The sequence below is a fragment of the Eubalaena glacialis genome, chromosome 10, assembly GCF_028564815.1.
Source record: "Eubalaena glacialis isolate mEubGla1 chromosome 10, mEubGla1.1.hap2.+ XY, whole genome shotgun sequence".
Lineage (NCBI taxonomy): Eukaryota > Metazoa > Chordata > Mammalia > Artiodactyla > Balaenidae > Eubalaena > Eubalaena glacialis.
The window spans coordinates 5,002,496-5,028,981 of record NC_083725.1 but is presented as its reverse complement, the minus strand read 5'-3'; the positions used below and the strand labels follow the sequence as shown (position 1 = coordinate 5,028,981).

General features: G+C 39.9%; 1 protein-coding gene and 1 pseudogene across 2 annotated transcripts in view; both read right to left on the bottom strand.

The window, feature by feature from the left end:
• Nucleotides 1–26,486, bottom strand: part of ARHGAP32 (Rho GTPase activating protein 32) — a 291,298-nt gene that overhangs the window by 220,726 nt on the left and 44,086 nt on the right. The gene's annotated exons all lie outside the window — the stretch shown is intronic.
• On the bottom strand, nucleotides 13,542–15,288 carry LOC133099097 (pre-mRNA-splicing factor 38B-like; annotated as a pseudogene).

The window sequence follows — 26,486 nt, the reverse complement described above, 5'->3', positions numbered from 1 at the left end:
ATGCCCAGTAAAAATGTTAAGTGTGCTGGGTCTAAAAGCGGGCTTTCCAAGGTTGTCTACCTCCATCATAGGGTCCAGAAGAGGCATTTCAAAGACAACAGGCCCTCGACAAAGAGGATATCCAAGTGCCCAATAAGCACATAAAAAGGTACTCAATGCTCATTAGTCATGAAAGAAATGAAAATTAAAACCACAACGAGATACAATTGTACACCCACTAGATGGTTAAAACTGAAGAACTGACAAGACAAAAAGATGTAGGGCAGCATTTCTCAACGTACAGGCATACCTCAGAGATATTGTGGGTTCAGTTCCAGACCACTGCAGTAGAGCGAATTTCACAATAAAGCAAGTCACACAAATGTTTTTTGTTTCCTGGTGCATATAAAAGTTATGTTTACGCTAAACTGCAGTCTACTGAGAGCACAATAGCATTATGTCTTAAAAAATGTAATTAACTAATATTTGATCAATTTAATATCAATTTTTTTGCTAAAAAATGCTAACCATCGTTTGAGCCTTCAGCAAGTCATAATCTTTTTGCAACAGCAACATCAAAGGTCACTGATCACAGATCACCATAACAAAAAAGTCTGAAATATTGTGAGAATTACCAAAATATGACACAGAAGCACAAAGTGGGCAAATCCTGTTGGAAAACTGGTACCAGTAGACTTGCTCAATACAGGGTTGCCACAAACCTTCAATTTGAAAACACCCCATTATCTGTGAAGCACAATAAAGCAAAGCACCATAAAACAAGGTGTACCTGTATAGCTAAGAATCCCCAAAATCCTTTCAGGAGTCTGGCACGGTAAAACTATTTTCATAATAACTTATCACCTTGTCACTGTGTTGCATGATGGTGTAAAAGCAGATAGATAAAAATATTGGTGTAACTATGAACAAGGGCAGTGTAATAAACTATAGCAAGTCATCGTATTCTTCACTAACATGCACTCACAATTCCAAAAAGCAAAATCTACTTTCATTTAAAATACGTTTGAAGCAGCAAAAATTATTAATTGTATTCAATTGTGACCCGTGAATCGATGTATCTCTTTAATATTCTTTCTGTGTGATGACAGGGGAAGTACCCATAAAGTACTTCAGGCTTCAATACACAACAGATTGAGGTGTCTGAGGAAATCACTCGAGTGACTGCAATAAGGGATGAACTAGTTCCATTCTTCACTGAATGACATTTTTATTTGAAAGAAGAACCAATTACGGTTACTCAAACCATATTTGTCAGGAATTTTCTCAGAAATGAAGCAAGTCTCTCACTTCAAGGAAAAAAATTGTCAGTGTTTGTGGCAAATGATAAAATCTGAACTTTCAAGTAAAGTCAGATTTTTGGAAAAATTTGTATCTGACACTGAGCTTGATAGCTTTTCTGATGAGATCAGTGATAATATTAATAAATGGTCTCACAAGGCCAAAATCAAGGTGTCAGCCAGGCTTGACTCTCAGCTGTCAGCTCTAGGAAGAATTTGCTCCCAAGCTCATTCAGGTTGTTGGCCAAATTCAGTTCCTTGCAGTTGCAGGACTGAGGTTCCCGTTTCCTTGCTGGCGGTCAGCCAAGGGTCACCCTCAGCTTCTAGAGGACACTCACATTCTTCCTCACCTGTGCGCCTTCTACCTCTGGGTCGGCACCGGCACACCTAATCCTTCTTGCCTTCAAATCTCTCTGACTTCCCCTCCTGTCACCAACCTGAGAAAACTCTCTTTTAAAGGGCCTATGTCATTTCCATAACTTAAAGTCAACTGACTTGGACTTTAATTACATCTGTAAAAATCCCTTCACAACAGTACCTAGATCAGTGTTTGACAGAACAGCCAGGGGACAGGAATCCTGGGGACTGTCTTTGGAATTCTGTCCACCAGTCTTCTCACGGGCTGCCCCCAGATAAGGACTGAGTGCCACAGGGATATAAAGGCAAGCCTGTCCCTGGGAACCATGTGGCTCCCCTGACAGGTAACTTTGGCTCAATGGTTCCCCACTGGCTTTGCCAAAACTCTGAAAACTATGCCACAGTCTGGGGCTTTTCCTACCCACCTTCCTTTACTTCTGTCTCCCTCACAGAGGTCAGATCTGCACAGATCTCTTCCAGCTGGAGGGATGGACTTGCTCTGGACTGGGCTATGAATTACTCAAATATATCCATTTATCAAAACAGAGAACAGTACACCTAAGACATGCATTTTACTATATAAAAGTTATACTTCAATCTAAAAAGATATATGCTAAATAAATACCAATGCTACTAAAAAGAGTCCTTATCTTCTGAAGACAGGCATTGTGTATGAAAATAGTTACTGATGAAATGATACGACGGCAGAGATCTGCTTCCAAACAATCCTGGGTGGTAGAAGCGGCTTTGTGGATAAAGTAAAATTGGTCATATATTAAAGACTGTTGAAGCTAGGTGAGGGGTCCGTAGGAATTCATTATATTTACTCTCTACTTTTGTACATATTTGAAAATGTCCATAATAAAAAGATATCTGAACTAACCTATTCTTGGCAGTGAATACAAAACAACAGGAATTCTAATACATAATTGGTCTGAGTACAAATGGGTACAACCCCTTTAGAGATCAATTTGTTTAAACCTACTAAACCTAAGGCTACATATGCTCTTCAGCCCAGCAACTCACTTTTAGGACACCATAACAAACTCACGCAGAAGTAAACGTTCAAGGCTGTTCCATGCAGCAGAGTCAGCAAAAAATTTGCAATAATCTAAATATCTCTGAGATAATGGATGAAGTAATTGTGGAATACTCACACAGTGAAAATATACACAATAGTTAAAATGAACTGTATCTTCATATAGCTACATGACTATCAAAAAATGATGAGGGGGCTTCCCTGGTGGCGCAGTGGTTAAGAATCCGCCTGCCAATGCAGGGGACACGGGTTCAAGCCCTGGTCCAGGAAGATCCCACATGCCGCGGAGCAACTAAGCCCGGGCACCACAACTACTGAGCCTGCACTCTAGAGCCTGCAAGCCACAACTACTGAAGCCCGCGCGCCTAGAGCCCATGCTCTGCAACAAGAGAAGACACCGCAATAGAAGCCCGTGCACCGCAAGGAAGAGTAGCTCCCGCTCACCGCAGCTAGAGAAAGCCTGCACACAGCAACGAAGACCCAACACGGCCAAAAATAAATAAATAAATAAATTTATTTTTAAAATGAGAAAAAAGCTGCAGAGTAATAAATATGATACTTGTTATATAGTTGTAATATGCACCAAGAAACGGTACATATTATTTATGGCTAGATGTATGTACTTAATAGAAAGGGTATCATGAATGAGTATGATAGTGTACCAAATTCAGGTTAATGGTTACTTCTAGGTAAGAAGAAAGGAAAATAACATCAGAGGTTCAACTATATATGTAATGTTTTATTTTTACTTTTATTTAAATATCAAGCAAGTTGGTAAAACATAAGGAATTAATGAAGCTGGTATGTTGGTTTATGCTTCTCTCTATTCTTTCCTGTTTGTTTGAAACATTTCAAAATTTTTGGAAAACATGAAACAAAAAACTGTAAAGCTATTGCAAGAGTTCAAGAGAGTTTACTACTTGATAACTGACAAGTTATCGAACATTAAAGTTTTCAAATAAGATTTTCTTTTTTTTTTTAAGTATTTGCTTATTTATTTATTTATGGCTGTGTTAGGTCTTCGTTTCTGTGCGAGGGCCCTCTCTAGTTGTGGCAAGCGGGGGCCACTCTTCATCGCGGTGCACGGGCCTCCCACTATCGCGGCCTCTCTTGTTGCGGAGCACAGGCTCCAGACGCGCAGGCTCAGCAATTGCGGCTCACGGGCCCAGCTGCTTCACGGCACGCGGGATCCTCCCAGACCAGGGCCCGAACCCGTGTCCCCTGCATTGGCAGGCAGACTCTCAACCACTGTGCCACCAGGGAAGCCCCAAGATTTTCTTTTAAGAATCAATTTAATCAATTTCAAACATTACATACTATTTCAGAACTATAAACTATCTCACTTCAAAATACCCACAGTTAGGGGCTTCCCTGGTGGCACAGTGGTTGAGAATCTGCCTGCCAATGCAGGGGACATGGGTTCGAGCCCTGGTCTGGGAAGATCCCACGTGCCGCGGAGCAACTAGGCCCGTGAGCCACAATTGCTGAGCCTGCGCGTCTGGAGCCTGTGCTCCGCAACGGGAGAGGCCGCGATAGTGGGAGGCCCGCGCACCGCGATGAAGAGTGGCCCCCGCTTGCCGCAACTAGAGAAAGCCCTCGCACAGAAACGAAGACCCAACTCAGCCATAAATAAATAAATAAATAAATAAAAGTCCCATTTAAAAAAAAAAAAAAAAATACCCACAGTTAAATACTGATTTAAAAGAAGTCCTGCTGACAACACTAATAACACATAGTACAAAATATGAATTATGAACAACTAAACCCAAAAATGTAGTCAAAGCATTGTGCCGAATAATTTTAAGATTATAAAATATATATGTAAGATGAATAGCCTACTATACTTACATTATTCTTCTTAAAAATATATATCCAAAGTAAATATGGCAAAATGCAAAATTTTATTAAGTTTAGATGACGGGCACCTAAGTGCTGTGATTCTCTGTACTTTATGTTTTGAAACCTTTTACAAAGTGGAGAAAAATAAATATAATTGAAATATCTGCCGAAAGAATGGTAACTATATAATATGTATATACATATATATACATATACAGCATTCTAGGAAATTCTTCCCAAAGATCTCCATACTAGCTGTTCAAAAAAGAAAAATGTTTATTTATTTTTAATCTTCTACCTGAACGAATCTGGCCACTTTTATACAAACTAAACCACCTCTCCAGAGTGGAATGGGGAGACCTACTCAGCATATGAACTTTATGCTTTATGAATTTTATGCTTCTTTGAAGGGGAGGCTCTGTCAGGATAAATGTGTTCTAGGAAAAACAAACAAACAAAACCCAAAGGTAGTTGTTTCTATCTTTGATTCCCCACTTGATCATTACCTTAGTTTTCTAGGTTTAAAGTAGGACTTCACAGGTTTTGATCACTGTAGTGGGTTGAATGGTGGTCCCCAAAAAGATATGTTCATGTCCTAATATTCACATGCAGTGAGTGTTGCATCATTTAGAAAAAAGACCTTTGAAGTTAAAGATCTTGAGATGAAATCATCCTGTATTTCCAGTGGGCCCTAAATCCTGTTATAAGTATCCTTCTGAGACAGAAGAGGAGATTAAGACACAAAGGAGAAGACCATGTAAAGACGGAGGCAGTGACAAGAGTGATGTGGCCACAAGCCAAGGAAGCCTGGAGCTACCAAAATCTGGAAGAGCTAAAGGATCCTACAACCTGTGGAGGGAGTGTGGCCCTGCTGCCACCTTGATTTCAGACTTCTGCCCTCTAGAACCGTGAGGGAATAAATTTCTGCAGCTCTAAGCCACCAGGTTTGTGGTCATTTGTTACAGCAGCCACCAGACACCAATATAATCTCCCCTTCCAGACATTCCCCTACCAATTCAACTAGCTACCCAACATGGTACCTGCCATGACATTCCTTGCTCTGTAGAATCTCAGTGCACATTTCCTGTGCCCCTCCCTGAGCTCTTGCTTGAGCCCCTACCCTTAGATGCTATATGTGTAGCAATATAACCTATTCTGAAACTTCCATCATCTGTAGCAAAAGTAGGTCTGTACCACTTTTGCTGTTATCAGCTGGAATTAAAGGACTGGTAAAGTGACAGGGCACCATGGACACAAATGCAGGTGTGTGGGTAAAAAGTACCATTGAACTTGGTCTTCAAATAAGAGAAAACCAGCCCTGGGTGGTGGCAATATAAAAAGAGAAGCAGGAATAAGTGATACTATTGGAGTACAGAGTCTCCAGTCACAAACAATTACAGAATTTCTGAGCAAAAGTACAACATGATGTGATTTACAAAAACTAATCTGATTAAAATGTAAAGGCTACATTAAAAGATGTGTTTGAACCTAACATCAATTTATGAATCAGCTGTATCTTATCAATTCTAATTTCACAGAAACAAAAGTAATTGGATTCTGCAGAAATTCTGACAGTTAAGACTCAACTACTTTCCTCAGTCCAAATCTCCAAGGCCTCAGGCTGTTCTGACCCAACCTACCATCCACAGTTTCAGGTTTGGATGTCATGGCCCTAATCCAAATGATGCAGCTTCTGCACATCCCTGCAAAGTAAGTGTGACAGCAAGAATGCAGAACAGGGGCTTCCCTGGTGGCGCAGTGGTTAAGAATCCGCCTGCCAATGCAGGGGACATGGGTTCGAGCCCAGGTCTGGGAAGATCCCACATGCCGCGGAGCAACTAAGCCCATGCGCCACAACTACTGAGACTGCACTCTAGAGCCCGCGAGCCACAACTACTGAAGCCCGCGCTCCTAGAGCCTGTGCTCCACAACAAGAGAAGCCACCACAATGAGAAGCCCACACACCGGAACAAAGAGCAGCCCCCGCTCGATGCAACTAGAGAAAGCCCGCGCGCAGCAACGAAGACCCAACACAGCCAAAAATTTTAAAAATTAAAAAAAAAAAAAAAAGAATGCAGAACAAAGAACAAGAAATGGCTGGTGGAACAAGGACAGATGTCCCCAGATAGAGGCCAGAAAAGGGACTGCAGTGATAGAAGTGTACAGGAAAGGTCTGGAGCTAGACCCAGGAACCAGTTTTAACATCTGTGCAGCAAACATTTGCAACATCCCAGAAAACAGATTCAAGTGATGAGTGAAAATCAATTAACTCTACTAAAATCATTGAGTACATTATTTAGAGCAGAGACAAAGCTTCTAAATTAATAACATACTGGTTTTAAAGACCATGTTCTAGAAATTAAAAGCTTCTATCTCCCTAAAAATCCAAAACTAATTTACCAGCAAATCCTGTCACTTTATCTGTAAGACATATCCTGAACCTCACTATCTCTCTCCTCTGCGCTGCTACCTTAGTCTAAGCCATCATCATCTTTCAACTGGACTAGCATTTGCTTCTAACCCATCTCCCTTTCTCCATTCCTGCACATCACGATCTGGTATTCATTACCAAAATGGTAGCGAGAGTAATATTTTCAAAATATAAATAAGCGGGACTTCCCTGGTGGTCCAGTGGGTAAGACTCCACACTCCCAATGCAAGGCGTCCAGGTTTGATCCCTGGTCAGGGAACTAGATCCCGCATGCATTCCACAACTAAGAGTTCGCATGCCGCAACCAAGAATTCTGTATGGCGCAACTAAAAGATCCAGCGTGCCACAACTAAGACCCGGAGCAGCCAAAATAAATATAAATAAATATATATTTTTTTTTAATTTAATTTTATTTATTTATTTATTTATGGCTGTGTTGGGTCTTCGTTTCTGTGCGAGGGCTTTCTCTAGTTACGGCAAGCGGGGGCCACTCTTCATCGCGGTGCGCGGGCCTCTCATTATCGCGGCCTCTCTTGTTGCGGAGCACAGGCTCCAAACGCGCAGGCTCAGTAATTGTGGCTCACAGGCCTAGTTGCTCCGTGGCATGTGGGATCTTCCCAGACCAGGGCTCGAACCCGTGTTCCCTGCATTGGCAGGCAGATTCTTAACCACTGCGCCACCAGGGAAGCCCCATAAATAAATATATATTTTTTTAATCTAAATAAGCTCACATCACTCATCTATTTAAATTTCTAATGGCTCTTCACCACCCTCTCATGCTCCGACTCTGCTGACCTCTTACTTCCTTCCTGCTCCACTGCTTTCCAACCAGAGTAGCTTTTTTGCACCTGCTACAGACCCTGTTCGTTCCTTCCCCAGTGCCTCTGCGCTCTCTACTCCTGGGGTCCCTGATTTTGACCCAGCTGCCTCTTCATCTAGGTCTCACCTCAAATGACCACCCCACCCCAGGCCTTCCATAACTAAAACAAACCCTCCTAATCACTTGCCATCACTCTGCTCCTAATGATTAGAAACTGGCTAAAGACCATCCATCGCCCAGCTCCCAACATTATCTATCCTTTGCATAACACTGCACCAATTCTGAAATTATCTTCTTGTATTTATTTAACTAGACTATAATTCCCATGAGAGCAGGAACCCAATTTGTACGCACAACTCAGAACTGGGAACTTAATTGTTGCATGCAGTACAAGCACTTTGGTCAACAGTCTGGCATTACTTCCTGAAGTGGAACATTCACATATGCCTAGCAACTAATGTCCTAGGTACATACCTGAGGATCTCCTCATTTCCTAGCTATACACCTACCTAGTGTCTATACCTAAGAGAAACTCTTGCACAAGTACAACAGAAAACAAGTATAAAAATATTCTTAGAAGCACTGTTCACAATAACAAAACCTGGGAAACAACTCAAATGTCCACAAACAGAAAACTGGATAAATAAATTGTAGTCATAATCATAGAATGAGATATACATACATTATAAGATGGATACATTTTAGTGACAAGTAATAATATAGATGAATTTTAGCAATGTAATATTATTTATTTATTTATTTATTTATTTATTTTTGGCTGTGTTGGGTCTTCGTTTCGTGAGAGGGCTTTCTCTAGTTGCGGCAAGCGGGGGCCACTCTTCATCGCGGTGCGCGGGCCTCTCACTATCGCGGCCTCTCTTGTTTGGGGGCACAGGCTCCAGACGCGCAGGCTCAGTAGTTGTGGCTCACGGGCCCAGTTGCTCCGCGGCATGTGGGATCTTCCCAGACCAGGGCTCGAACCCGTGTCCCCTGCATTGGCAGGCAGATTCTCAACCACTGCGCCACCAGGGAAGCCCAGCAATGTAATATTAAGTGGAAGAAATTCTAGAGATTAGACAGAGCATCATAATCTTTTTATAAAATTTAAAACTAGTTTTTTAAAAATAAAATATTCTTAGGAACATATAGATGCAATAAAACTATATTAAAAGGGAAGCACGAGAATGAATATAGGAACCACTGTCTAAACTGTTTACAACTAGGGGTTTATTATTATTATTATTACAAAACAATATAAAGAAAGTAAAGTAAAAAAGATATAGTCAGTTCAGAATTTCGGGCTTGCCCACAGTCCCAATTCAATGGAAATAAAAACCCAGATCTCTGGCTCTATGACACAAGGTTCTCCCAGTGGATGCCTGAACGTTGCCTGGGGCTGTTCAAGTTTTTTTTAAGCCCTTTCTGTAGAATGCTATCATTTATGTACAGACATGAATGAAAGCAGATTTTAAAAGTCCTTAAATGAACTCTTCAACAATCAAAAACCAGCTGAGGACTACCCTTCCTCACCCAGCTCCCAACAGTCTTTATTCTTTTCGTAACTCCGAACCATTTCTGCCTGAAAGTACGAAACAAATGATTTTCAACACTAAAATATTTATGGAGTCAAGACAATAGGGCAACAATCTGAAAGTATAACAACAGGCACTGGTTAAAAAAAAAAAGGGATACAGCCATTCAAGAAAATACCAGGCAGTCCTAAGAAAAGAACCATGAGGGAGACACTTCACATAATGATACAGAATTACGTAAAAAAAAAAAAAAAAAAAAAAGTTTTCAAGGTACAGAACAATACATACAGTAGGTTAAAATTTCTGCTTAAAGGAGGGAGAAGAAAAACATATACATGTAAAATAACTATACTCATACTTGCAGATGCTTAAAATATCTCTAGATGGAGACACAAGGAGTGAATATTATAAACTCTGCTATTTCCTTTGAATTTTGAAGATCTGAATGTATTTATTATTCAAAAAATAAATTCTAAAATTTTAAAATAATAAAAGAAGACTATAATGGAAAACAAATACATTCTGAAGAGCACTGGTGTTTTTCAAAGAGAAACTACTCCAAGATAGCTATTCTTATCTTAACTGTATACACTCGCAATCCAGATGATGAAAATATCGTTCACAAGGAGTGCACTGTTCAGTGGTTCTGACAGATCTTATTTGAAGCTTTTTTTAACAACTCTTTTCATGTTCTGAATGCTATGTATCTTTTTTTTTAATATATATTTATTATTTTATTTATTTGGCTGCACCGGGTCTCAGTTGCGGCACGCGGGATCTTTAGTTGCAGCATGCGGGATTCAGTTCCCTGACCAGGGATCAAACCCAGGCCCCCTGCACTGGGAGTGCAGAGTCTTAGCCACCGGGCCACCAGGGAAGTCCCTGAATGCTATATATCTTACCTACATATAAATAAGATTGGCTTATTTCTCCTTTTATTTACATTTTCTTCCGCTTGAAAAAGATTTATATCTATTATTACCAAAAGTGTACCAACAACCAGTATCAATTCATGTCCAACTTTTGAATCACTAGTAAGATAGTTCACCTTTTTAACTGGAAATTAAAAACTGGCCTTATTTGTTTTTTTGATAAGAATTGTGGGGTTTTTCTTCAGTGTTAGATAACAGTATTTTTATCTAAAATGACCTGTACCTGCCTGTACACCCAACCACAGACTTCAAAAGTGAAATGGTGATTGTACTTCCTCGTGTGGGACATTTCAAACTAATAAATTTTAAAACAGATAATTAAATCAAAAACCTACCATCTTCACATTACTTTTCAAAATGGAAGTACTATAACAAGTGCCAAGGAATACAAAAAGTTAATACAGCACATCTTCAGGGGAGGGGTAATTTTAAACACTGTTATATTTATATAAATTTAAATATATTATGGTGTGGGCATTGTAAAAGTCATCTGGATTTTTAAGACAGATACGAAATTGCAAAGACATTTAGAGCTACTTAACTCACATCTGACATCAGCTGTACCTCGACAGTGTGTTTGTGACTTACTAACCTACCATCAGCTGGTTTTATTCCAGTTCAGTAAAAATGTATACAAATAATAAAATAGGGTTCTACTTACAAGATCCCTATTCTTTTTTTTTTCCCCAGAAATTTGCATTTGATTTGAAAGCAGTTAAGATAACAGATCAACTAAAATGGCTAGTGTATTTCAAAATATTCCTGATTTTGGTTATCAGTTCTTGCTAGGTTTGAATTACCACTAAATGGTGATGACATATTTATTTATTGTACTTGACAGTACAGTTATTCAGCAGGTATTAATGCACAAATTGAAAAAAATAATATAACCTTTTGCTGATTTGCTATAATGGACAAGGTTTCCATGCTTAGTACCTGAAGTTCCTTTAAAGATGACACGTTTGAGTCCGGCCTTTTCATGCCGCTGCCTGGTGAATAACTGCTGACATTCACACACAATGTGTGAGTTGCTATGTAGAATAGGTGACCACTGGTGACTGACCACCTTTATATTTGTATATGCAGACATCAAATAAAAGAATGATAAATCATTTCACACAGATAAAGCAGGCAGGTTGCAGTTGCAACCTGTTTTTTAGCCAAGTTTTGTCGAATGACTTCCTCTAAGCAAACACTGATTGCTCCCTGCTGGACTGCTTTCCCTGCTACTACTCTCCAGTTCTCTATATTTTTGTACAAGACTATATAGCTCAACCGGTACTTCGGTTGCAGTAGCCTCCAGCAGTGTACCCCTGTGTACAGTACTTGAAAGAGCAAACTATCAGAAGAACCCAGTATTTGCATTTACATTTGCACAAATCTTAATGACAATTTGCAAAATTCCTACACAGCACATTCAGCTTATTCTAAGGCAGCTTTCAAGTTAACTGCCTACTTCCTGAGTGTCTATTCCATTTTCTCACCCACTGACTCTGCTTAACCATATATTTTTATATTTCTCCACACAGCTGGAGAGGAGAGGGGGGTAGCGTATGAAGACTCAGAGGGAGTTTCTAAGTCAAATATATTCTATAGGCAATGACCAGAATATTGCCATAACTGCTGTATCAAATGAACTGTATATAACTGGATATTTTAAAATCAGTCATTACTGCAGCACTGTTTTTATAAGTCTATTATGTACATCTTATTGCCTTCTTAATTCATATTCAGAGGACTCAGGAGAAATAATGTTTTTCTTATTGTTGCCTATAGGTTCATTAAAATCCGTATTTCATGGAATGAAGCTAATTATCTCACCTGAGAGATGGAAGACTAAAAAAGCATCTAAGGAATAAAACTACACCGCAAAATGTTAACCATAAAAAAGCTTGTAGAAGCATCAAAAGATTATCTAATAAAGCTGGAATCCGCTACTTGAAAACTTCAATATGTGATTTTATTTTACTGAGCCATTCTGTGCACTGGTCCTACACTAACATCCATGAGGTGACCAGGTACAGCCACAGTATAATTTTATTTTTTTTAAAGGATTTAATCTAGTATTTATTCCACACTCACGATCCTTCTCTTAATCAGAATACAAGCCATTAGAACAGTCTATCAAATAATTTGCTGATAATCTTAAATAATGCAGCATAGCATTACTTTTAATACTTCACTGTTCTAGATTAAGTTTAAAACCTCAAACAGCAATCTTCATTATCAATAAAAAAAGTTTTGAATTTAAAAAAAGGACACTATATCAAGCTGTTTCATAATTTAAGTATTTTCCATTTATAAAAATGCTTTGGAAGCTTGAGGCTTACATCTATTTCTCTACTCATCTGCCCCCCCCTCCCAATTTCACGTTAGTATAGGGTTGCTGCAAGAATGCTAGGCTTTAGACATTAATTTCTTTTATATAGTACTTTAAAATCTGAAAAACTCAAGAAAAAGATTACATGTCATGTATTTTTTCAAATAAAAAAGGAAAACTTAGTGAATAAATTTTAGGTATACTAACAGTGTCCCTTTGAGGTAGAATGCTAAAAGGACTTTTGATCAAATCACAGCCTAACTGAAACCTTTGCATCAGAAACTAACTTCTCTTAAATTCTCTCTAAAGTTAACTGCGGAGAATATTAGGTTTGACGTATTAACAAGAGCCTTCCAAGATAATACACAGTGGACAAGAATGTGAATCCTACAACTGCTGCCTTCATGTACACTGAAAGCAGGTAATTCTCCTATAATAGACATCCAAGATCCATTTTCAAAGTTTTTAGCATTCTATTACGAAAAGCACAGCCATGCTAACTTCAGTACACAAACCATAATCCCACACCTACAAAACAAAAATAGAATTAGTGGCAGTTTATTGCCTTATACAAACTTAACCAACATAGCAACCATGCCAAAGGAATTAAAACATTTTCAGGACATATGTACAGACTGTACATCTCAAAAACAATTAAACAATAAAATGCAAGAATAATCTGTGCATCATGTATCAAACTCAACAGTTGGGTGAAAACATCAATGCAATAAATGGGATTACAAAGGCACTTCCCTACACAAAAGAGGAAATGAAAATGCAGCCTACAGGGAGCTTGAAGAGTGTGTAACTACTTCACCATCTCAACTTGGGAGGAAAAAAAAAAGCAGATTTAATCCAACATTTATAGGATTCAATGTGATCCACTTATACAAAAAATTTTCACACACTCTCCAATTTGCTTTTATGTTGTCTTTCTTGGCTCTCTGGTTCTATACTTTGGCTCCTTTGGCGATCATGTTTGTCAGACTGGTCCTTACTATCACTGTGATCTCATTTGTGGGAACATTCTTTGCTTCTGCTACGCTTCCTAGATTTTTCTTTGCTGGGGCTATGTTCCCCTTTTCTTGATTTTTCAACACTGTCAGTTCTTCCTCTACTGCCACTTCTACTCCGTTTATTTGATTTTTCTTTACTCTCATTTTTATGTTTACTTGATTTCTCTTTGCTCCTGCTTCTACTTCGTTTCCCCGCACTTCTACTTCTACTCCTATGTTTTCTTTCTTTCTTGGAATCTTTTCTGTCATCTCTATGCCGCCTATCATCTTTGTCTTCTTTATATTTCTTTCCTTCTACCTCACCCCTACTTCTCCGTTCCTTGGACCGTTCTCTTGACCTCTCCTTTTCTCGGTCATTACCTCTTTCCTTATCATAGTCACGATCTCATCTTCTACCTCTCTCATTTTCTTTCTCTCTTTCCCGATCGCTGTCCCTTCTATCCCCTTTCCTATCACGACTTCAACTACGGCTTCTATGTCTTTCCCTACTCCTGCTATGCCTACCTTCTAGCCCCCGATCAATATTTCGGGATCTTCGCCTTTCTTTTTCCTTCTTTGGCTTCACGCTCTGGTCGCCGGCGTTCTTTCCTCTTTCTAATTCTCGGTCAAAACTAGAAGACCCATGGCCCTCCCCATGATGGCTTCTACTTCTGGATCTTCTTGCGGACCTCCGTGGACTCAGTGATCTCCTTGGAGACCCTGAACACCTGCGTTCAACATGTCTATTTCCTCAGCGCTTTCCTTTCCATCTTTCTTGATTTTTCTTGGCCGCGTTTTAATCTGTTGATCAATATTCTTCTGACCTGGAACCGGAATTCTTGGAAACAAGGTAGAACACCACTCCAGTTTTGTGAGCAAAGACCACAGCATTTCTCCAATGGTCATTACACAGCCTCCACCAGCCTTCACATCTAGGTCCTCTTCAGCATCAAGGAAGGATTCAAACCAGTCCCATAGATCTGTAGGGGGCTGTGTGTACCTTATATACATAAATCCAAGGGCTCTAATATATGGAAAGTCTGTGTGTGTTATAAGACCCATCACTTGCTTGCGAGTTAACTTCAGAGTAAATAATCTGTATAACAGGCAAAAAGCTGTAGAATCAATTCCTTCTGTCCTAACGCCTAGAACCCCTCCGCACATCCCTGTTTGGCCAGCTGTCTTCCTGCTTCCTTTCGCCCATGGTTCAGCATGTGTGACCTTAAAGTAGATCTCGTCCACCACCTCGTGGTAGGTCTTGAGCTCGTAGAGCTGCACTTTGAAGTAAGGCGACGACGGGATACTGGTCCGGTCATGGGGTTGAGATCCACAGTCTTTCCGTGGCTCCACAGCGGCAGCACACTGCCCTGCTTGCCTGAGGCTGCTGGCTTGGTGGCGCCTCCGCGCCACACTGCTGCTGCTGCTGGGCCGCCTGGGGCTGCGGCTCAGCGCGGGGCTGTGGTTAGCCACGTTGCGGGGGAAGGAAGGAGGGAGGGATAGGAGGGGGAGGGGGCCAAGCTCAATCTCGCTCTTCAGGACAACGGTCCGGGACCCTACTCCATAGGACGCCGTCGGAAGATGGGGCCTCCTTGCTGTGCCCCAGCCGGGTGAGAGAGGGCAACCAGGACGCCCAACAAATGGACCCCGGGTCGAGAGCAGAGGCTGAATCACGGGCCACGAGAACTCCAAGCAGAAAGTGAGCCGGCGGCCTTGGAGCACGATCTCTTCTGCCAACTGCCCCTTCATAGTATAATTTTAAAACGCAGTTACAGGGACTTCCCTGGTGGCACAGTGGTTAAGACTCCGTGCTCTCAACGCAGGGGGCCCGGGTTCGATCCCTGGTCAGGGATCCCACATGCATGCCGCAACTAAGAGTTCGCATGCTGCAACTAAGGAGCCCACGTGCCACAACCAAGGAGCCCTTGAGCCACAACTAAGGAGCCCACATGCCGCAACTAAGGAGCCCGCCTGCCGCAACTAAGACCTGGCGCAACCAAGTAAATAAATAAATAAATAAATATACTAAAAAAAAAAAAAACACACACACACAGTTACAGAGCTTCAAAAATATTGATCCTAAAAATGTTTTTTTAATCTCTAAAAGCAGAAATTATGTCACTTTCTCATGTTCATAACTTCTAATACTATATTTATTTTTTATTTTTCTTTAACATCTTTATTGGAGTATAATTGCTTTACAATGGTGTGTTAGTTTCTGCTGTATAACAAAGTGAATCAGCTATACATATACCTATATCCCCATATCTACTTCCTCTTGCATCTCCCTCCCACCCTCCCTATCTAATACTATTTTGAATAACATATTAATTCAAAATACACCTGCTTTTTAAAATAAAAAGCGTAAAACAAATTGACTGGATTTCATGACAACTGGATAGATTTAAAATATGTTAGTTAATACTGTCGAATACCTTTGGAAAATTAGAAACATCACAACTATCAAAATACAAAAACATACGCACTCACAGCAACCCATGCATATACTATTATATAATATTATCTACCATTTATTATGTACAAACTATATGATACAAATATCTTCTTAATTCATACATCAACCCTGTACGGTAGCTAGATAATTTTAAACCCATTTTACTCATTAGATAAACAGGCTCAAGAAAGGTTAAAAAACTTGTGCAAAATTATAATACTAGTAAGGAAGAATTCAAATTTAAATTTAAGTATGACTTACATTAGTTTTATGCACTAAGGCATGCTGGGTTTCCTAATGATCCCAAAGAGCATTCTGGTGTTTGCAACGTTTGTTTTTCACTTAGCCATTCATTCATTCATTTATTTATTTATTTTTATAAGTTTATGCATTTTATTATTTTTGGCTGCGCTGGGTCTTCGTTGCTGCGTGCAGCCTTTCTCTAGTTGCGGCGAGCGGGGGCTACTCTTCGTTGTGGTGTGCAGGCTTCTCATTGCGGGGGCTTCTCTTGTCGCAGAGCATGGGCTGTAGGCACACGGGCTTCGGTAGTTGTGGCACGTGGGCTCAGTAGTTATGGCTCGCAGGCTCTAGAACACGGGCTCAGTAGTTGTGGCGCACAGGCTTAGTTGTTCCGCGGCATGTGGGATCTTCCCGGACCAGGGCTCGAACCCGTGTCCCCTGCACTGGCAGGCGGATTCTTAACCACTGCACCACCAGGGAAGTCCCTCACTTAGCCATTTAAATTCAACACAGTTCTCTGATATTTGGAACTGAGAGTTTGAACCTTTGTCAAAAAGATCTAGAGCTGAAATTCACTTTAAGATTGAAAACTTCTAGATACTATAAGACCTAAAAATTGTATTTCTGAAAAGAATCACACAAGATTAAGACCACACTGTTAACCAGAGAGTTACAAAATCAGTCAGCTACTAAATAATTTGTAAGAATCAAACAATTTTTGTCAGCCCTCAAGTTTAGCATAGACAATGTCATAAGAAAGATAATTTACAGCCAGAGGGAAAGAAGCTTCTAAAGACTATATCCTCTATACCACCAAGTACGATCTTAAGCAAAAGCTGCTTGGATATCCTATCATAATCCTATGGTTCCCTAGTTGTTCCTTTTCTTAAATATTTCATATTTTCATTTTGCCTGCTCCAGTACATAGCTGATAATAAGTAAATATTGATGAAAATAGTAAATTTCAGATTTAAAGAAATATAAATCCCCTTTTGTTTATAAATCATTCATCCATTAAACAAATATTTACTGGCCATTTACTAAGTCCTAGCTGGTAGGAATACTCCAAAAAACAAAATCCCTGCTCTCTTGGAGTTTACATCCTAATGGGGAAGACAAATGTTCTTAAAAGATGTATTTGTTGGGTAGTGATAAGTGCATAAAGCCTGTTAAAGGGAACGGAGAATGCCTGCTTTACAGTAGGTAACCAGAGAAGCCTCTGTGAGGAGGTGACCTGTGAACAGAGACCTGAATAAACTGAGTGAATTACGTGGGTACCTGTGGAAAGCCCATCTGGGCAGGGGGATCCACAAGTGCAAAGACCCTGGGGCAAGAGCAGCTTAGGGTGTGCAATAGAGTATCAGTGGAGTGACAGGAGGAAAGGCTCCAGAAATAGGGCCAGACCTTGCAGGGCTTTCCAAGTTGTACTAAGAACACCTGAAATAGGAATCTACTAAGGTTTCTGTGAAAGAGGAATATGGCCTTGCTTATATTAAAGAGGTTTAACCCAGCTGCTATATAAAGACTAGTTCTGAGCTAGACACAAATCAAACAAGGAGACCAGTTTAGGGCTGTTGCCTTGGTCTAGTCAAGGAGGTAGTGGTGATTTTGAGCTACAGTGGGAGCAATGGAGGAAGTGAGAAATGCCCCAAGCCAAGATCTGTTTTGAGGGTAGGGACAACAGAGTTTGCTCATATAGTGGGTATGAACTGGAGAAAAAGCAGAGTCGCATCTGACCCCAAAGACTTTGATGTTTCAAGGTAATTTTCAATTTTCTCAATCACAGTTCTGACTAATCCTAACTCTTCCCATAAGCTTAGGTAAAATTAATTCACCCTGAATCTCTCATCTTAAGGCCAATCAATCACGGAATTTATTCACAGTCCCTTTGAGGACACAGAGCACCTTTATGTTAAAGGATTCTTCCTTCTAACTTTTATACCCTCTCAGGAATAACTCCTAACAACAAAGCCAAGTAATGGAGCCTTTGCCCTTTCATGTCCTTTCTTTTCCACCTCTTCTCATTTCTCATGACCCAGTAAGAAAAAAAGCTGCACGGTGAGGAAGCACTGAGTGAAAACTTCAGCGATGGTCTTTCTTCTATCAATGACTTCCCAGGCAGCTGGGTTTACTAATCATCTCCTGTTCCACCAACACTGTGTATCTACAAAAATCACTAACCCATGCGTTCATGCAGGCTTAAGGTCACTCTGATACAAAGACAGGCGAGATTTAATATAACCAGCTGCCTTTTCAGAGAACTTAATTTAAATACATGCACACATATATCTAACAAACACAATTAAGACTTTTCAATAGTGCAATAAAATGTTATCTCCATAATTTTTAAAACCCCGGCATATTATATACCTTGTTAGTTAGTACAGACTGACTTTCCTCTTTCCTGTGTGTTCTTTCTACCTCTAGCTTTTGCCCTTTTCCAAAATCATATTCTTCTGTAGCAGATATTTTTTGTGAGCATTTACTCTGTGTTAAGACCTGCAGTAAGCACTCCACTGCATAATGTCATTTATTCATCACAACAGCTAAGTACTATCATTACCACCACTTTGCAGATGAGTAAACCCGTGATTGATCAGATTACCAAGAGTGACAGAGCCAGGAGGTGTCCCTGTACTGAAGGCTCCACATTAACTACCATTAACTATCTCTTAGTCCATCTAGGAAACCTTCCTAAAATACAAATTGAATGATATCAGTTCCTGCTCAAATAAAATACCTCCAAGTGTTTTCAAACGCCTACAAAATAGAGTACAAACTCCTTAGCATATTAGCCTTAACTTCATCTCCAATTAATCCTCCTCATTCTCCACATTACTGCCAACACACACTACTGGCCATTTTCCAAATATGTTCCATACTATTCCACCTGTGTTGTTCTCACATTAATCCATCAAACCAGCCTCAATCTGTTGACACCAAGCCATCTCTCTAAAATCCAACTCAAATGCCACTCTTCCTGAAATTTTTTTCCCAAAAACTTACAAGACATACACATACAATTTTTTTAAAAACAGATTTTTCCCTCTTGGAGACCCCACAGCATTTTGTAGTTTTTTAGGCAACTATCATTCTACCTTGTTCATACAAATTCCTTCTCTCACCTCTCAGACTATATAAATTCCAGGGGAGGGACTGTTTTTTGTAATCTTCATTTCCTACATATCACCTGCACATAAAATGTTTGTAGAATTAATTCTGGGCATAAAACTTCAGTTTTTAAAGATGCAGGTCCCACTTGCCAGTTATACTAGTTGAGATTACTATCTTAAGATTTGACTTTCAGATAACCAACCCCATCAAATATCAATACCTAAACCAAGTTGTTTAATTCTTAAGCTGTAAGCGCATTCTCCCCATTTATAGCTAGTCAACAAGATCAAACTCTTCCCTACTCAGAAGGGAGCATATAACAGCATGATACAAGTGGAAATAATTGGACACCATTAAGTTCATGAAATATTTCTTTACAGATTTTAATTTTACATTTTCTATATATGAATAATATATTCTTGAAAATATATCTATGCGATATAGCTTAAAGACAGGAATTGCAATAGTAGCAATCTAGCTTTTATAATATTAATACAAACTAATCCTGAAATACCACTTAAATTCACTAAGTGCTATCAGAAGTAACTGTTTTTAATGATGTGACAGAAAAAAGTTTTTCTTAGTATAATTTAAATGCCTCCTTTAAAGAGCGGCAAAGACTGTGCAGTCATCTTTAACCTACCATACCACAGCTCTACTTGGAACCCTGAGGCCAACTAGTTCCATCATGTGTCACATTCCTGTCACCTCCCTTGATCACTGCCCCCCAAGGCAAGCTCTTGCAACATACCGAGAGTGTACTCCTCCTAGCCCTATTCAGGGCTACAGTTGTAGGAACTCAATATCACAAACAAACAACTGAGGGATTTGGACTGTTAAAGACAGTCATGGTATGAAACAAAATACACTGTTCAATAAATAGTAATTTCCAAAATTATTTCTAACTACCTACAAATATGTATAAAAAGAAGTCTAGGATGATCTTCCTGAATATTAATGACAGTTACTTTTGAGTAGTAAGATTTTGGATATACCCTCCATACCACCAGGTTTTTTATAATGGGCATATATAATTTTTTTAAGGAATAAAGTGACTCTTTTAAAATGAAGAGTATTCAGCTCCAGACCCACCCCCACTAAGAGCACAAACCCACATTCTCCCATGACAGTTTAATTCACTTCAGGCTTTATCTACCACTTCTGCAGACATGATTACAAATCTATATTCTTAACATCTCTGGCCACCCCTATTCCCTACTCCCCAAGTCCCAGTTCCCCATTGCTACCTGCTTCCTAGAAGGAATCAACTGAATTTTCCACTGGCAATGCAAACGAAATAAATCTAATAGAAAATCCCACTTGTCCACATACACTAGCACACCCTCTTTATTTCCCAATGTGCATTAGGAACAAGAAGTGCAATAAGTCCCAAGTCACTCAAGTTTAAAACCTAAAAGTTGTCTTTAACTTGGACCTCTCCCTTACCCCACATACAAAGTTATCAAGCCTGCCATGCCACCTCTGTAATGCATTTGACTTCTAATATTTCATGCCTACAAACACCACACTAGTTTCAGTCTTCATCATCTACATTCTGAAATACCACTAACAACCACAGGTCAAGCAATAAATATGATAAAGTTTACTATCCTCAATATAAAACATAAAACACGGCACAGGAGTGAACAACAAATGTTTTTTGATGGAAGGAAGGAAGGAAGGAGGGAGGGGAGGGGAAGGGGAGGGAAGGGGAGGGAGGGGAGGGGGAGGGGAGGGGAGGGAGGGGAAGGGAGGGGAAGGGAGGGGAGGGGAAGGGAAGGGAAGGGGGAGGAAGGGGGAGGGAGGGGGGAGGGGGAGGGAGGGGAAGGGGGAGGGAGGGGAAGGGGAGGGAGGAGAGGGGAGGGGAGGAGGGGAGGGGAGGAGAAGGAGGGGAGGGGAGGAAGAAATAGTCTTCCCACTTCCCATCTCTTTTTCCTCCACCAAATCATTCTGCAGTTATTCAATCTTCCTAAAACATAGCTCTAATCAGTTCACAAAAGCCATTATTTAGCAATGTCACATGAATAAAATAAAAACTCAACTTGGCATTCAAACCATTCCAACATGGGGACTCTTCCTCTCTCCTCTGCTTTATTACCCCAAATTCTATTCCACTACACACATAGATGATCTATTTTCCAATCTCTGTCTTTGCTCATGTGCCCCATGAAATACCATCTCTCATAGTTTTACTTCTCAAAATCCTATTTATCCTTCAAAGCTCAGTGAAAATGTCACTTCTCCACCACGACAAACCCAAAGCAATCTGCAGTCTTCCTTGTATTAGAGCACTCACAGCATTTTGTAACTTTCTTGTGTCATTTAACACATACTGATCTGTAATTAAAATATTTATAAATATATTATATTCACCACCAAATGAATTTTAAGTTTCCTGTAAACAAGAACCACAACTTTTATTTACTTATCTCCCATTCACCCAACATAATGCCTAGCATAATTACATAAAAGACTCCAAGAAATGAGAGAACTACTCATCAGTAATAAAACACAACAGCAGGAGCAGCTAAATTTGAGTGCTTTATATATGCCAGATACTACTTTAATATACATATAATTTCATTTATTTCTCACAACAACTTGAGAAAGGTACTGTTATTATCTCCATTTTACAGAAAAGAAAACTGAGGCAGAGAGATAACTTACTCGAGGTTTAACACTATAATATTCTTCAACTGGATAAGTAATTCTACAATTAACATCTTTCTATATATAGCTAGTTCCTTACTTTGGACTACTTCATTAGATTCTAAAAATTATAACACTGAGCCAAAAGTATAGATGCTTTGACGGTTCTTATACTTTTAAATGCTTTCTAAAAGGATTAACTATTTTATAAACCCCCAACAATGTATGAGGATAACAATTTTACTGCCTCCTTGTCAGCCTAGTACGTCACTATCATTTTCCCACTCTCTTAGTTCAAACTGGCAAAGGATGACATGCATAATTCTTCATCTTAAATAATAGTACTCTTAAGGCTTATGACCAGTGTTTTGGGGTAGTTATTGCTATTCTCATAAATGATGTTTTAAGAGATACTCTGCCTGAATAATTTACTGGGAATTATTTCATAGTATTTACATAGACAAAAGGAAATCAAGCTCTGAACCTATCCAAATATTCTTTAAAGCTTTGATAATATTCTATTCATTCATTTATTCAACAAACCTTTATTGACAGCCCACCAGGATCAGGTATGATACTAGTCCCTGGTCAAATCAATAAAATACTATCCCTACCTTCAAAAGGATCACAGTTCTTTAAACATCAAAGTCAACCTGAGCTTGGGTGAGCTGGTTCATGAATCAGAAACTGACTTAAAGAGGGGTCACTCTCAAGTCAGTTTTAGTACTGATTCCAACTGGAAGTATTTAAATTTCACACAGAGTTCAAGATGGTGGAGTAGAAGGATGTGCTCTCACTCCCTCTTGTGAGAGCACCGGAATCACAACTACCTGCTGAACAATCACTGACAGGAAGACACTGGAACTCAACAAAAAAGATACCTCACATCCAAAGACAAAGGAGAAGCCACAATGAGACGGTAGGAGGGGCGCAATCAAAATCAAATCAAATCCCATAACTGCTGGGTGGGTGACTCACAAACTGGAGAACACTTATACCACAGAACTCCACCCAATGGGGTGAAGGTTCTGAGCCCCACATCAGGCTTCCCAACCTGGGGGTCTGGGAAAGGGAGGAGGAATTCCTAGAGAATCAGACTTTGAAGCCTAGTGGGATTTGACTGCAGGACTTCGACAGGACTGGGGGAAACAGAGATTCCACTCTTGGAGGGCACACACAAAGTAGTCTGTGCATCGGGACCCAGGGGAAGGAGCAGTGACCCCATAGGAGACTGAACCACACATACCTGCTAGTGTTGGAGGGTCTCCTGCAGAGGCAGGGGTGGCTGTGTCTCACTGTGAGGCCAAGGACACTGGCAACAGAAGTTCTGAGAAGTACTCCTTGGCATGAGCCATCAAAGACTCTGCCATTAGCCCCACCAAACAGCCCGGGTAGGCTCCAGTGTTGGGTCGCCTCAGGCCAAACAACCAACAGGGAGGGACCCAGCCCCACCCATCAGCAGACAAGTGGATTAAAGTTTTACTGAGCTCTACCCACCAGAGCAACAGCCAGCTCTACCCACCACCAGCCCCTCCCATCAGGAAACTTGCACAAGCCACTTAGATGGACTATCCACCAGAGGGCAGACAGCAGAAGCAAGAAGAACTACAATCCTGCAACCTGTGAAACAAAAACCACATTCACACAAAGATAGACAAGATAAAAAGGCAGAGGGCTATGTACCAGATGAAGGAACAAGATAAAACCCCAGAAAAACAACTAAAGGAAGTGAAAATAGGCAACCTTCCAGAAAAAGAATTCAGAATAATGATAGTGAAGATGATCCAGGACTTCGGAAAAAGAATGGAGGCAAAGATCGAGAAGATGCAAGAAATGTTTAACAAAGACCTAGAAGAATTAAAGAACAAACAAACAGAGATGAACAATACAATAACTGAAATGAAAACTACACTAGAAGGAATCAACAGCAGAATAACTGAGGCAGAAGAACAGATAAGTGACCTGGAAGACGGAATGGTGGAATTCACTGCTGTGGAACAGAATAAAGAAAAAAGAATGGAAAGAAATGAAGACAGCCTAAGAGACCTCTGGGACAACATTAAATGCAACAACATTCGCATTATAGGGGTCCAAGAAAGAGAAGAGAGGGAGAAAGGACCCAAGAAAATATTTTAAGAGATTATAGTCGAAAACTTCCCTAACATGGGAAATGAAACAGCCACCCAAGTCCAGGAAGCGCAGCGAGTCCCATATAGGATAAACCCAAGGACAAACACGCTGAGACACACAGTAATCAAACTGGCAAAATTAAAGACAAAGAAAAATCATTGAAAGCAGCAAGGGAAAAACGACAAATAACATACAAGGGAACTCCCATAAGGTTAACAGCTGATTTCTGAGCAGAAACTCTACAAGCCAGAAGGCAGTGGCATGATATACTTAAAGTGATTAAAGGGAAGAACCTACAACCAAGATTACTCTACCCTGCAAGGATCTCATTCAGATTCCAGGGAGAAATCAAAAGCTTTACAGACAAGCAAAAGCTAAGAGAATTCAGCACCACAAAACCAGCTCTACAAGAAATGCTAAAGAACTTCTCTAAATGGGAAACACAAGAGAAGAAAAGCACCTACAAAAACAAACCCAAAACAATCAAGAAAATGGTCATAGGAACATACATATCGATAATTACGTTAAACGTGAATGGATTAAATGCTCCAACCAAAAGATACAGGCTTGCTGAATGGATACAAAAACAAGACCCAGGGCTTCCCTGGTGGCGCAGTGGTTGAGAATCTGCCTGCCAATGCAGGGGACACGGGTTCGAGTCCTGGTCTGGGAAGATCCCACATGCCGCGGAGCAACTAGGCCCGTGAGCCACAACTACTGAGCCTGCGCGTCTGGAGCTTGTGCTCCGCAAGAGAGGCCGCGACAGCGAGAGGCCCACGCACCGCGATGAAGAGTGGCCCCCGCTTGCCACAACTAGAGAAAGCCCTAGCACAGAAACGAAGACCCAACACAGACATAAATAAATAAATAAATACTTAAGAAAAAAAAAAAGTAAAGCAATAAATTAAAGAAATTAAAAAAAAAAACAACAAGACCCATATATATGCTGTCTACAAGAGACCCACTTCAGACCTAGGGACACATACAGACTGAAAGTGAGGGGATGGAAAAAGATATTCCACGCAAATGGAAATCAAAAGAAAGCTGGAGTAGCAATACTCATATCAGATAAAATAAACTTTAAAATAAAGAATGTTACAAGAGACAAGGAAGGACACTACATAATGATCAAGGGATCAATCCAAGAAGAAGATATAACAATTATAAATATATATACACCCAACATAGGAGCACCTCAATACATAAGGAAACTGCTAACAGCTATAAAAGACGAAATCGACACTAACACAATAATAGTGGGGGACTTTAACACCTCACTTACACCAATGGACAGATCATCCAGACATAAAATTAATAAGGAAACAAGCTTTAAATGACACAATAGACCAGATAGATTTAATTGATATTTATAGGACATTCCAGCCAAAAACAGCAGATTACACTTTCTTCTCAAGTGCACACAGAACATTCTCCAGGATAGATCACATCTTGGGTCACAAATCAAGCCTCAGTAAATTTAAGAAAACTGAAATCAGATCAAGCATCTTTTCTGACCACAACGTTATGAGATTAGAAATCAATTACAGGGAAAAAAACGTAAAAAACACAAACACATGGAGGCTAAACAATATGTTACTAAATAACCAAGAGATCACTGAAGAAATCAAAGAGGAAATCAAAAAATACCTAGAGACAAATGACAATGAACACACAATGATCCAAAACCTATGGGATGCAGCAAAAGCAGTTCTAAGGGAGAAGTTTATAGCTATACAACCCTACCTCAAGAAACAAGAAAAATCTCAAATAAACAATCTAACCTTACACCTAAAGGAACTAGAGAAAGAAGAACAAACAAAACCCAAAGTTAGCAGAAGGAAAGAAATCATAAAGAGCAGAGCAGAAATAAATGAAATAGAAACAAAGAAAACAACAGCAAAGATCAATAAAATTAAAAGCTGGTTCTTTGAGAAGATAAACAAAATTGATAACCCATTAGCCAGACTCATCAAGAAAAAGAGGGAGAGGACTCAAATCAATAAAATTAGAAATGAAAAAGGAGAAGTTACAACAGACACCACAGAAATACAAAGCATCCTAAGAGACTACTACAAGCAACTCTATGCCAATAAAATGGACAACTTGGAAGAAACGGACAAATTCTTAGAAAGGTATAACCTTCCAAGACTGAACCAGGAAGAAATAGAAAATACGAACACACCAATCACAAGTAATGAAATTGACACTGTGATTAAAAATCTTCCAACAAACAAAAGTCCAGGACCAGATGGCTTCACAGGTGAATTCTATCAAACATTTAGAGAAAAGCTAACACCATCCTTCTCAAACTCTTCCAAAAAATTGCAGAGGAAGGAACACTCCCAAACACATTCTATGA